Genomic DNA, 12,910 nt, shown 5'->3' on the forward strand with positions numbered 1-12,910 from the left:
TTGCTGACATTGATCTACAATGACAGACTAAAACTATTTACAAGCAGTCAGTATGGGAGTGAAAAATCTCTACCATTTGACCATGCCACAGTTCAAACGATATAAAAGTAGCAAAGTGGCAATGTGGTATTGAAATACACTGTCTTATATACCACTCATCAAAACACTATTGTAGAAGTAGAGGAGGTTAAAGAGACACAATTAAAAGGTTAAGACAAAAGAAAAGCTTCTTCTAGAAGAAAACTGAAAAGATCCAGATGGGCTTATCCCTTTTATCATTCACAGAACTCTGAGTCATTTTCACTAGATTGTTTCAGCTATTTGATTTTGTTTCTTGCAGCTAGCTCAGTGGTCTGTAACCTGTACCACAGAACTCACCACATAACCATTTTGATGCACAATAAAAGAACAAGAGTACAAGAACATATTTAATGGAATAAATAAAGCAATAAAAGTAATAAACCAGGAAATATATGTGTATATACACAGACACATATATGCACAGATGTTGCGTGATATAAAATGTAACTGGTACCAGAAATATTCTAATAGAAAAAAAAGCTTCACACTGTAATTCAGAAGTCACTTTGAACAATTAAGAAGCATGAATGGAAATATATGGGAAAGCAAGGGTTTTCTCCAAATACAGTTAGAAGAAAGCCACTCTCCATGATATTTGAGAAGTCATGGCAGTCAGGTGAAGTCCCTGATGACTGGAAGAAGTGAAACATCACACCCATTTTTAAGAAGGGTAGAAAGGAGGACACCAGGAGCTACCAACCTGTCAGCCTCACCTCTGTGCCTGGGAAGACCATGGAACAGATCCTCCTAGAAGCTATGCTAAGGCACGTGGAGGACAGGGAGGTGATTCAAGACAGACAGCATGGCTTCACCAAGGGTAAGTCCTGCCTGACCAACTTAGTGGCCTTCTATGATGAAGTAAGTACACTGGTGGATAAAGGAAGGGCTACAGATGTTGTCTATCTGAACTCCTGTAAAGCCTTTGATACGGTTCCCCACAACCTCCTTGTGTCTAAATTGGAGAGATATGGTCTTGATGGGTGGACTGTGCAGTGGATGAGGAACTGGCTGGATGGTCACACCCAGAGAGTAGTGGTCAATGGCGCAATGTCTGGATGGACACAAGCAACAAGTGGTGTTCCTCAGGGGTCAGTACTGGAACCAGTACTTTTTAATATCATCATCAATGACATAGACAGTGGGATCAAGTTCACCCTCAGCAAGTTCGCAGATTACACCAAGTTGAGTGGTGCAGTTGACACACCTGAGCGATAGAATACCATCCAGAGGGACCTCGACAAGCTCGAAAAGTGGGCCCATGCGAACCTCATGAAGTTCAACAAGGCCAAGTGGAAGGCCCTGCACCTGGGCTGGGGCAACCCCTGATATCAATACAGGCTGGGGGAGGAAGGGATTGAGAGCATCCCTGCTGAGAAGGACTTGGGGGAACTGGTGGATGAAAACCTGGACATGGCCTGGCACTTGCACTTGCAGCCTTGAAGGCCGATAACATCCTGGGCTGCGTCAAAAGAAGAGTCGCCAGCAGGTCTAGGGAGCTGATTCTGCCCCTCTGCTGCCATGAGACCCCACCTGGAGGGCTGTGTCCAGCTCTGGAGCCCTCAGTTCAGGAGAGACATGAACCTGTTGGACAGGGTCCAGAGGAGGGCCACCAAGATGAGGACAGGCTGAGAGAGTTGGGCTGTCCGGTCTTGAGAAGGCTCTGGGGAGACCTTGTTGAAGTATTTTGGTACTTAAAAGGGGCCTCATAAGAAAGATGGGAACAGATTTTTTAGCAGGGCCTGTTGCGACAGGACAAGGGGTAATGCTAGGCACAAGGGATAAATGTTTTACAATGAGGGTGGTAAAATACTGGAACAGGTTGCCCAGGAAGATGGTAGATGGTGGTAGATGCCCCATCCCTGGAGACATTGAAGGCCAGGTTGAATGGGGCTCTGAGCAACCTGATCTAGTTGAAGGCTCATTACAGGGAGGTTGGACTAGATAACATTTGAATGTCCCTTCCAACCCAAACTATTCTATGATTCTATGTTTGTATTTTTATGTCAATATTCAAAATTTAAGTGCAGGATTCCAAATATGAAGAAGAAACCTACTGAGCAATAAGATGAAAACGGTTGTCAGTTTATTTATTGTCAGTGCCCTATGAAAAGAGACACAATTCAATTGGAAACTTTTTGTGTTCAAAATTATTCATTCATGCTGGGTTGTTTGTTTGTTTGTTTCATTGGTTTTTTGTTTGTTTGGATTTTTGGTTGGTTTTGTTTGGTTGTTTTGGGGGTTTTTTTGAGAGGGGGTGTTCACTGAGATTTGTTTGTTTGGGGTTTTTTAATTTATTTATTGATTTTTTTTTTTTTACCTTGATGATATACAATGTAGCGAACTTGTATGGAATATATGGGACTTCTTCATTGGTTGTGCATTCCTCCAAATCAGTTCCTTTGTGGTCAGCATCAGAACAAACTCCAGATTCGTTTAGATGATCATCTACATATAACAAAAATGACTTTATCAACTCGAAGTATAGATCTAAAATGCACAGCAACTCCAGATATATGTATTACATGTTAAAATTTCTGTTAGAGACACCAAGTAAAGCACATATTTTTCGTGGTAACAACAACAAAAAAGTACCTTTGGGAGAAATTTTTAGCAACTCTGACTTCTCAGCTTTGATCTATGGACTCCTTCATACATATTTATGTGGTTTGATAATTCATTGTCCATGACTACTCTGATGTTATCTACTTGCATATAGTTATTTATTAAAGTAAAAATGAAAACTTTGATAAACAAAAAGGCATGCAGAAATATGCTGCCTCTTAGGAAAATTAGCTTTTATCACAGCAAAGAAGAAGGCACTTTAAAGCTGCCTTCAAAACTACCTTTTACAAGTTATTTGATAAATCCAGTTTACATCAGAATATGATACAAAATTTTTAAATTTATTTTTATATTATTTTTTGTTGATTTTTTCTTAATCAGATCTCTCTGGCTTAACATAGCAGGTGAATTCCTGTTGGAAAACTATTTTGAGTATCATAATCCTTAACTAAATATCATAATTAACTAGCAGGTGTAAAAGGTTAAAACACACTGAGGTGATTACTTAGAATGGTGACTTGTACAAAGCCAGGCTGTAAAGCTGCATTCAGAGGTCCAAGCTACACAACCTGATTCAAGCAGAGCTAACATAAAAGGAAAAACAAAACAAAAACCAAACCAACCAACCAACCAAACAAAACCACCCACAAAAAACAAAAACCACCCCACCACAAAACAAAACAACCAAAACCAAAACAAAAACCTCCTCATTCATTTAAGGTACTGTGTTCCAGAAAATAAGAATAATAGTTGCTAAGTAAATATACCTTTTCCTAGAGCTCTGTTTTCACTCCATCCAACCAAGGAATTCAGGAATGACCACTTATTTATGTACATTCCAAGCTTATGCAGCCATGAGTTTCCCTCTCCATCTGTTAACAATATTCAGGTACTAAAATCAGGTGAAAATCACAGAAATTCCCTAAATTCATTTGATTTGCTCATTTGTTGGATTTAAATGTAGTATGCACTAATTCTGTTGGGACCAAAAGAGTTTTAAATTACTAAAAAGGATACAAAAGAAGGAGAGATCAGGAAGTCATTGAGAGTACTACAGGCATAAGAAGGATGTAATATTTCTTGTAAGATTTGAATGATTCCACCTGATCCTGAAAATAGAGATATATTGAATGCAAACTCTGTACTCCAGAATTTTTTCTTATCTTCTCTCAAAATATTTTCAAATTATGATTTTGAAAAATTACAAAACAAACTGAATTTTGCCCAGTGTGTTTGAAAATAAGTGTGCATGTGTGGGGGTGCATCACTGAGGTTGATTAATGAGGACTCTGGGTGCATGCAACACTCCTGCTGAGGGAAAACAAAGCCACAAGACCCAACACGAGCGAGTTGTTCAAGTGTTCTGGTGTGAAAGGGAGAAGACTGCCTGAAAGAAGTCTTCTGACTCTTTGGATTGATTGAAACGATTTTCAGAAATGAAGAAATTTTGTCCACTGGGGAAATCCAAATGTGTATCTACCTTTCCTGGGATCCTGAAGTGATAGTTATTTACTTCCATGATGCAGTGATTTTCTACAACCAAGTATCTGTCTCTTCACATTGCTTTTATTGGACAAAGCTACTAGCTACTAAATGGAATCACCAGATCCTTCTCCCACACAGCCATAAAAGTCTTATTTTCCAAAACCTAGTTTTGATGATTTATAAAGCACATAACTAAACAAACATACATTGAGACAAGTACCTTTATCTCTGGTTATTCTTTCTGAATTCATTATTATGATCACTATACATTACATACATATATAACTCTTCCTCCAGGTAGCAAGTGATAGGACAAGAGGAAATGGCCTCAAGTTGTGCCAGTGGAAGTTTAGATTGGATATTAGGAAAAACTTCTTCACTGAAAGAGTTGTCAAGCATTGGAACAGGCTGCTCAGGGAAGTGGTGGAGTCATCATCTCTGGAGGTGTTTAAAAGATGTGTAGATGGGACATGATTTAGAGGTGGACTTGTGAGTGCCAGGTTAATGGCTGGACTTGATGACCTTAAAGGTCTTTTCAAACCCAAACGAGTCTATAATTGTATACATATCAGCTCTTGTTCTGTGAATTATGTCAGTGAAGGACGCAAGTTAAATTATATATAGAATAGATATTTCTTAAAAGACTTTGACCTCTAACATCTACGTCCTTTTGCTTTCTTTCCACCACCTTGGAGACTATATGAAGCCAGAGTTTTTCTTGAGAAAGCCCTCCACTTTACATAATCCTACTTTTTGCAAAATTAGCAACTAGATCATCAGTGCTTGCAGGCCAAGAGTATAGAGTCTATCTTCCATCTAGGATAAAGATTAACCATAAAATCTAAATGGAAACCAGACATACAGATATTGTTTCCTACTGGAAAAAAAAAAAATTACTTTATCATTTGTTGAAATGACTGCAAATTTCCCCTTTAGTGTAGAGCAGGCCATAGGGAAAAAAGATATCTGAAACTCCCACAAGTTAATTCATGAATGTTAAAAATCAGTCTAAACATCTCTTTGGCTTAGCATCTCACAGAGAACGTGACTCCCAAAACTACTGAATACGGCTTTTCACACCATTCTCGTGATTTAACTCTCACAGAACTCCATGGTATGGCAGGAATGAAATATCTTTAACAGTTCTTTCCTTTTCTTTTCAATGCCATCAGTCAGAATGGCTCTCAAAATGCATTCAAACCACCACAGTATCTTGCAGTTTAATCACTTTAGAAGGTAAGCTTCCTCAATCCAGAGATCTGTCCTTTCTCGCTTTACAATTAGAATCAGAGCGTATGGCACAGACTAGGCAGCTACGTTACTGTTTCTGAATAACTGCAGCTGTATTTTTTTGACAGTTTTTAGAGAGTCTGGTAGGTTGCACACCTTATTTTAGAAGTAACAAATACAGAACACATAGCAAATCTAGTCTTGCTCTGATGGCTTTGGTTTTAATGGGTATAAAGCCAATAGGCATCTCTTGTACATAAGGAGATCGAGGACTACTTTTATTAATATTGGCTATGTGCTGAATCATGACAGGAACTCTCCCACTTAGTCCATACTCACATTCATCCATATTCAATCTATATCAGCACTGTTGATGCAATATGGACTATAATGCTTGTGTAGTTCTACTTCTATGAGACTACAATAGGGTAACGGAATACCAATCTGCCTTTTTGTGGGAAACAATGAAGTACACTCTCAATCTGAACACCTAAAGGCACAAAGTACTGCTTACCCTCCTCAGGTGTGTCTTTAATCCTAACACTTTTAATCACACATGGAGGATGTTCTTGTAACTCCTCTGAATAATCAATAATGGTGCCTGGTAGAGGAACAGATGAGTGAATGGTTGTCTGTTGTTTAGTTTCAGGATTAATTCTTACTGAATCTTCAGGGATTTGAGAACCTGAAGGAATAGCTGTTCTCACCCATGCCTCTGGAAAAAAACAAGCAAAGTAATTGTTGTTAATAAAATACTATTAGGAAGTATTCTTTTGAGAGGCTTGAGAACAGATATCATGAAACAAGACCAGAGTTGTAAGATGACACCCCAAAATGAATTTAAGATAAAAATAGTGCAAACTGTTAGCCAATTTAGGCGTTAACCTGGATGAGTTTCTTAGAAACTGATCAGAGCAAACCCATAGTTCTGGGTCTTTTCTTTCTGTCTCACTTGAACTCTAACGTGATTTGGTGATTTAATCTTGGTTTGACCATCAGATTTAGCTGAATTGGCAAGCATATCGAGGTCCATGAAATAAAGGTTCCAGAATTTACTGTCTTCTACCCTGAATAAAACCTGCTAAGTCTCATGCAGCTTCCACCCAAAAGCACATCTCAAACATATTCCTCCATGTGTAACTGTTGGACAGCTTTTTTCTCTAGATCTCTTTAAGATGTCTGCTCTCTTGTCATCATCAGTTTCCACTGTGTCACCACATATTTTTTTCATTTTTGCTGAATTTCAAATAAACCAAAAAGATCTAATATTGGAGTCTTTTTTTTTTTTTTTTTTTTCTGCCTTGCCAGCCTTATAACTTCCATAGAGAAAGATACCACTTTTCCATTTTTCATGGTGTATGAAACAGCTAGACATAAACTTCCATATGAGGAAGAAAATAAATACTTGATTCTGAACCTGAAATAAAAAAGATAGGCTTTTTGGGAAGACATCAGAGCATACACACAGAAATAAAATACAGGTGGCTATAAGCCTCATGTCATTACAGAGTTTCCAGCTATCTATCTATGGGTTTAACCATTGGTACTTGCTCCTTGCCTGCCGACATTGCAATAAAAAGTCTAAAGCCCTCAAAAACTTGGCTTACGCACACTGAGAAGGCCTTATAATTTCACTTGCAGAAGTAAAAGAGGTCATCAAAAATTGTGATGCTGGCGAAGTAATTACTGAAAGTAATGGGGACTGATTGAAGTTGTATGTATCTAATGAAGCTGGTGGAATGTTTTCATATGGCAAATGGATAAATGCAGCTTGAGTATGGACTGTACTTTCTAAAAATAAAGGATGCTCGTCTAACCTTCTCAGCTACAATGGATAATAACATTCATGGCAGAGCTCAATACTTTTGTAATGCTCTCTTCAAAGTATACCTGAGTTCCTTTCCCATAGGGAAAAACAAAACCCAAAAACCATAAAAAGTTTAATTATCTTCTTTCTTGCCTGAGTGCTTTACAGAGTGTAATCTATTACAGGTGATGACAGAACACCGATATACAGCACACCAGAGCAACTGATAAAAATACCACTCACTACTCCATCTTTCAAAGAGCTCCTCAGATTGCCATTTTACCATAATGTCTCAGGGTATCCTGTAATGACTCCAGATCTCCATTTTATACAGAAAGTGTAGCTTAAACTCAGATTCACCTTCATCCTCCACAGCAAGAAGGCTCCAAAGCCAACAACCTTTAAATTTGATTTTTAATGCTTTATCAGAAGTAGTTATTCCTCTCATTGTATCCCTTTCCTGTAATATATACTTTTTTATTTGTTATGCATAAGTGGTAAAAAAGAAGACCTTTTAGAGAGATATGAAAGTGGAGAGACATTGAAGCATTACGTGATATTCAACATTCCAGTCTCCAGTCGAACAAGGACATAAGGGATTGCCTTAACTTTTTGAGTAATGCACATTTTGAAGTAGATATCTCTTTGGTACTGATAACAATTTTTGTTCTAGGTCCACTCTGGGCTCTGTTATGTGTTTAAAAAGCCAGTATCTCCTGGAAAAATTCTGATTTTGATAAACTGACACTCTCCTTGTACATGTTCTGGTGCAAGATTTTTCAGAAGGGTCACCACTAATTTCATAGGGGTTTTCTTTGTTTGTTTCTTTGTGTTTTGTTTGTGTGTTTTTTCCTAATTTCATTCTAGATGAGATACCAGAAGTAATAAGAATAAGAAGACTTCCATAAGGCTGATATGGTGTACCTACATGAGAGGGAAAAAACCAAACACGCAGCACCAAAAAAACACCAAACGCAAGTAAAACAGCAGCAAAATCTTCTTCTTTGGTGCCTGGCTTTGCATCATTGGAAGGTTTTACTGAAATTTCATAAAGAATTTAAAGTTGAACACTGAAGACCATGGACCACTTCAATTCTTATTGATTTCAGTAGAAGCCAAATTAATGTAGTTCTCTCCTGGCATCGCATCTCTGAGATTCTTATGCAGTTGATGTCATTAAATCTTCAAAGTTTATGGGCGATTATGTCCTGACTTCTGGCTGGCCACAAAACAAATAGGATTGTATTTTGAATCCGTTACTTCTACTGAATGCAGTAACAGTTTTAGACCTAAAAAACACTTTTGTGTCACCCTCTTCTCATCTTTCCAAAAGAAGAAGAAAAGTGATGCAAGGATCATTTCTTTACTACTATGTAATTAATGTTAGTTTAATGGAGTTACAAAATGGCAAAGCACCATGAGAATTTCTCTGTTCTAGTTGTTGGAACAGTAGTATGGCCTGCTAACAGAAGTATGGTATCTTCCTCTTTAAACTAACTTGAACCTTCCAGATCAGTCACTTTTCTACAGCCAGAGTCACTGAATTGATAGGTCTCAAAATAACTATCGGAGCAGGTGGAACTATGTCTTTAATATGTACGTTATTAGTGCTTTTAAGGCCACTGCAATGATATTACTGATGTTCGCAGAGGTGGCAGGCATATTCATCTTCTATCCCAAAAACACCTAGGGACCCACCTAAGCTGGCTAGTTGCAGCATGTTGAGCATTTAGTCACTGAAACAGAGATTTCATACAGTGTCATAGTTTTCCTTCAAGCGGCACGGTGACTGCCTGCATACAATTGTCTGACCATAATACACAAAGGTTTAGCTGGCATGTGCAAACAATTGGGTGAGCGACTATGGCAGCACATGCCAGAGCCCTGGACAGGAAGATAAGTTACTCCATTAGTTTTCCAAACTCAAAGATACTTGGTTTATCACAATGCTAACGTGTAGTCAGTGTCATTCCAAAGTCACATCTGAAACCAGCATTTGGCATGACACAGCTGAAGTCTACTCTTCCAAATGCTCTTTTCTCTTTCCTGCTCACCCACACTTTGATGTATGAAAAGAGAATGGTTCACAATTTTCTTGGACCCCTGGGCTTAAACTGGGACGAAGTAGGTTAGCTGTATAAAAAGGTAGGTTGGTATCTGTAATGTTCCTATATGTGCTGGTGCTCCCAGTCTAAGGGACAAGAGACCTCAAACCCACAGTCTGGTTTTTGTGGCCAATCAAAGGTTTCCTGTCTGGTCTGAGATGGTGCTCCCAGCTCCACATGTTATCCCTGCCATTAGAGCAAACAGGCACTAACGTTTAGCTACTGAAAGTAATCATTCAGACTTACAGTATTAAAATATGCAGGAACATCAACAAGAGCAGAGTAAGAGTGACTTTGCATCTCATTCAGGTAACCTCACAAAAAAGTGTCCCTCATATAAATGCTGAGAAAAATCAGCTTTCTTCCAGAAACCTGGAGTTTTATGACTTTATCTTTTGGGGATCCATGCTTGACACAAACCAAGGAACAGACTTTGATCATATTTACAACAGATAATAGATGTTGCCCACTAGTACAAATCAGTTAACACATCATGTTTCTATGTGAAGTTGGTATCTTGGGCTATAGAAACAGAACTGCTGTATTGGCATGGAGAAATGACCAGAGATTTATTTATCAGGCACAATGTTGGATCACTATGGCTATCCTTGTCCTTTTTCTGGAGCTTACTGAAGGACCTTACATTGAGAAATCCTTAATATCTTTTTTCCTTCTAGAAATGAACAGTAATTTAAAGTAAACCAGATAAATTCTCATCACAAACCATGATTACATTATTATTCAAAAAGTTTAAGGGATTACAGAAAGAGATTTTTTTGACTTTGGCTTCATCTACTGTCTATTGTATTGTGGCCAAGTGGGACAGCTTCACATCATTTTCTCAGGCTGTGCTTCAACAGCTTATCGCATAAAAAGTATGTTGGACAATTAACAAATCTTCCCACTTCCATTGTAGTGGTCCCATATGCCTTTTAATAGTTTTCTAACCACTAGGTGTGTGCAAATGTTTGCAGATAAAAGAGACTGATGTTACCTGGTTTGCTTTGGCTTTTAGCAGCAGGAGAAACAGGATTCTTCTTCTTCCAGAACCAGGATCGCGGTGACAGGGGAATACTGTCTTCAGAATAGGAATACTGGTCTAATTAAAAGTGTACAACAAACAAACAAACAAACAAACAAACAAACAAACAAACAACATATTCTGAAAATGTAATTCTTTTTCTAGTGGTTAATGGAATGTTTTGTTAATAAAATAATTCACACAAAAATATTCAGTTAATATGCATACAGCAGATAGCAATGCGTCTAAGACAAATTAGGAAAGATCAATAGGAAGTCCTATTTATCAGTTGTTAATAGTAAAAGGAGAAAGTAACACCCTCGAGGAGAAAATCTCACCCTCTAGTACTTAAACTACTTATTGTTATTTAAAGAAAATCTCCACAGAGATCCACTCCGCAGAGTGCTGGTCACACTCTTCCTAATGCACCCCAGGATGCCATTGGCCTACTTGGCCACAAGGGCACACTGCTGGCTCATGGTCAGCCTGTTGTCCACTAGGACTCCCAGGTCTTTCTCTGCAAAGCTACTTTCCATCAGGTCAACCCCTAACCTGGACTTGTGGATGGGGTTATTCTTCCCTAGGAGTAAGACTGTACACTTGCCATTGTTGAACTTCATTAGGTTTGTCATTGTAAACTTTCTTCCTTTTGTTGTGGCATTGTGTTCTCTTGAGGTAGAGTCCTCTGGTAAAATTGTTTGCAAATGATTTTTTTTTCTTTTTTTTTCTTTTTTTTTTTTTTTTTTCTTTAAGCCAAAGGAGTTAATACTTCAGGGAAGAAATAAGCATCAGGGACAGGAGAATTTAAGCAACATCTACACTTTCAAAAATATTCCTAAATAAAATACATCATAGAAAAGAAAGTATGACTACCTCCTTAACCCATTTGTATCATGTATCTAATATCTTGTTAAAAGTCCTTTCAGTTGGCAAGTTTTTTGCTTTAAGTCCAACTGAAACTGCTTCCCCTTAAATTTCAGTTCATTGCATCTTGTCCTGCAAACAAATTGAATACTTTTAAAGAGTTCTGAACTCATTCTTCTGAGAAAGAACTTGAAGTTGTTACATTATTAGACAACCAAACCCACTTTTTGGTCTTTCACAAGAAGCCACTTTCATTAGCCGTTTGACCATTTCCTTGTACAATCTATCTTGTTCATTTCCTAACACTGTATTTCATGAAATGACATGCCTAAAGGCAGACACAGCACATAAACATGACCAACATTGTCACTTTTCCTGGCTGAAATAATACTCAATGACTTGTGGACCTATGGAAACTGAATCCTGTTTTTCTAAAATTCACAAAATATTTGTAAAAACCTGGAATGACTTTACTTATAAGACCTTCAGTATCACACTTTACTAAACATTCATGAAAATATGTACATGACTTCCTAACTAGTCACTAGCATTTGAATATATGTTTTCTTAGGTTAGTAAGACAGCTTTTGGAAAATAGTTAGCTGTATTCAAAATTAGCGTTATTCACTTATGGAATTTTTTGCCACTTAAAGAACATACCTCTTTCAGTATGTCTTTCATATCACCGAGTTCTTTTATCCTTGCCTTTCATTGACAGCTGAGAAGCTTAAAAATAGGTTATCCTTTTCTTTTTTTCTCACTAAGTAAATATTGTCCTAAAAAATTACCTTCATCCATTGCAATTGTTCTGTTTCTCAGGGTCAGCGTTTCCACAGACATCAGAGTTAACTTCTGGTATTTTCTGACAGGCTCCGACCCCTTGTGCATGAATATTTAACCTGTAAACATGGAAGAGTTTCATGAGGCAACAAGATACCTGCAGAAAGTAAAATGGAAGACATGGATCAGGTTTAACCTCACTGTCTCCTGTGGCTAGCGAAGTCTGTTTTGCCAGGAGACCAAAACAAACTAGATGAAACTCTAAGCTGTAGAAGACTTAACTAGAACTGAAAAAAAAAGAAAAAGAAATACAGGCAGATGTTATATACCTGAAAGCACAAATACTCACAAGATTAGAAGAGTTTCTATAAAATATTTTAGAAACATCCACGCTCCCTTGTTTCAGCTGAAAGAATGTGAAATGTGATACTCTCGCTGCATTTCCAGCAGAGGTGAAACTGGTAAAGATATAATGGGTGTTTTATGCAACTTCAGCCCTAATTTCACATAGACAGAGTCATTTGGTGCTTCCAGGTGAAACTGCTATTACATCAGAGCAAATTTTGCATTGCTTTGGAGGACTGCTTCATGGAAGTATATTGCTGTCTCCCTTCTCTGCTAATGAAACATAAAAAAATGCATTTATCATTGTCAATACCATGATGCTGAGACTGGTGTCAGCTAATGAGACAGGAAGGTTGTTTTGAACTGTAAATCAAATATGCTGTTCTCTTGGAATAACTCCAGGCACACAACGTTTGATGTATTCCTACATTAATAAGAACAATGCAGCAGCAGGAACTGGGAGAAACTAGTACTACTCAGCAGTTGCAAAAGCAAATACAGAATAAACTGTTTGCAGGCTGGTGTGACCCAGCTTCGGCAGGTGAGATCAGTGGATCAGGATTTCTACTTCACTGTTCCGTACCCACTCCTGTGTCAAAAAGGATTAAAACCAGGAGCTTGTCTTTAGAC

The sequence above is a fragment of the Caloenas nicobarica genome, chromosome Z, assembly GCF_036013445.1.
Source record: "Caloenas nicobarica isolate bCalNic1 chromosome Z, bCalNic1.hap1, whole genome shotgun sequence".
In the NCBI taxonomy this organism is placed as follows: domain Eukaryota; kingdom Metazoa; phylum Chordata; class Aves; order Columbiformes; family Columbidae; genus Caloenas; species Caloenas nicobarica.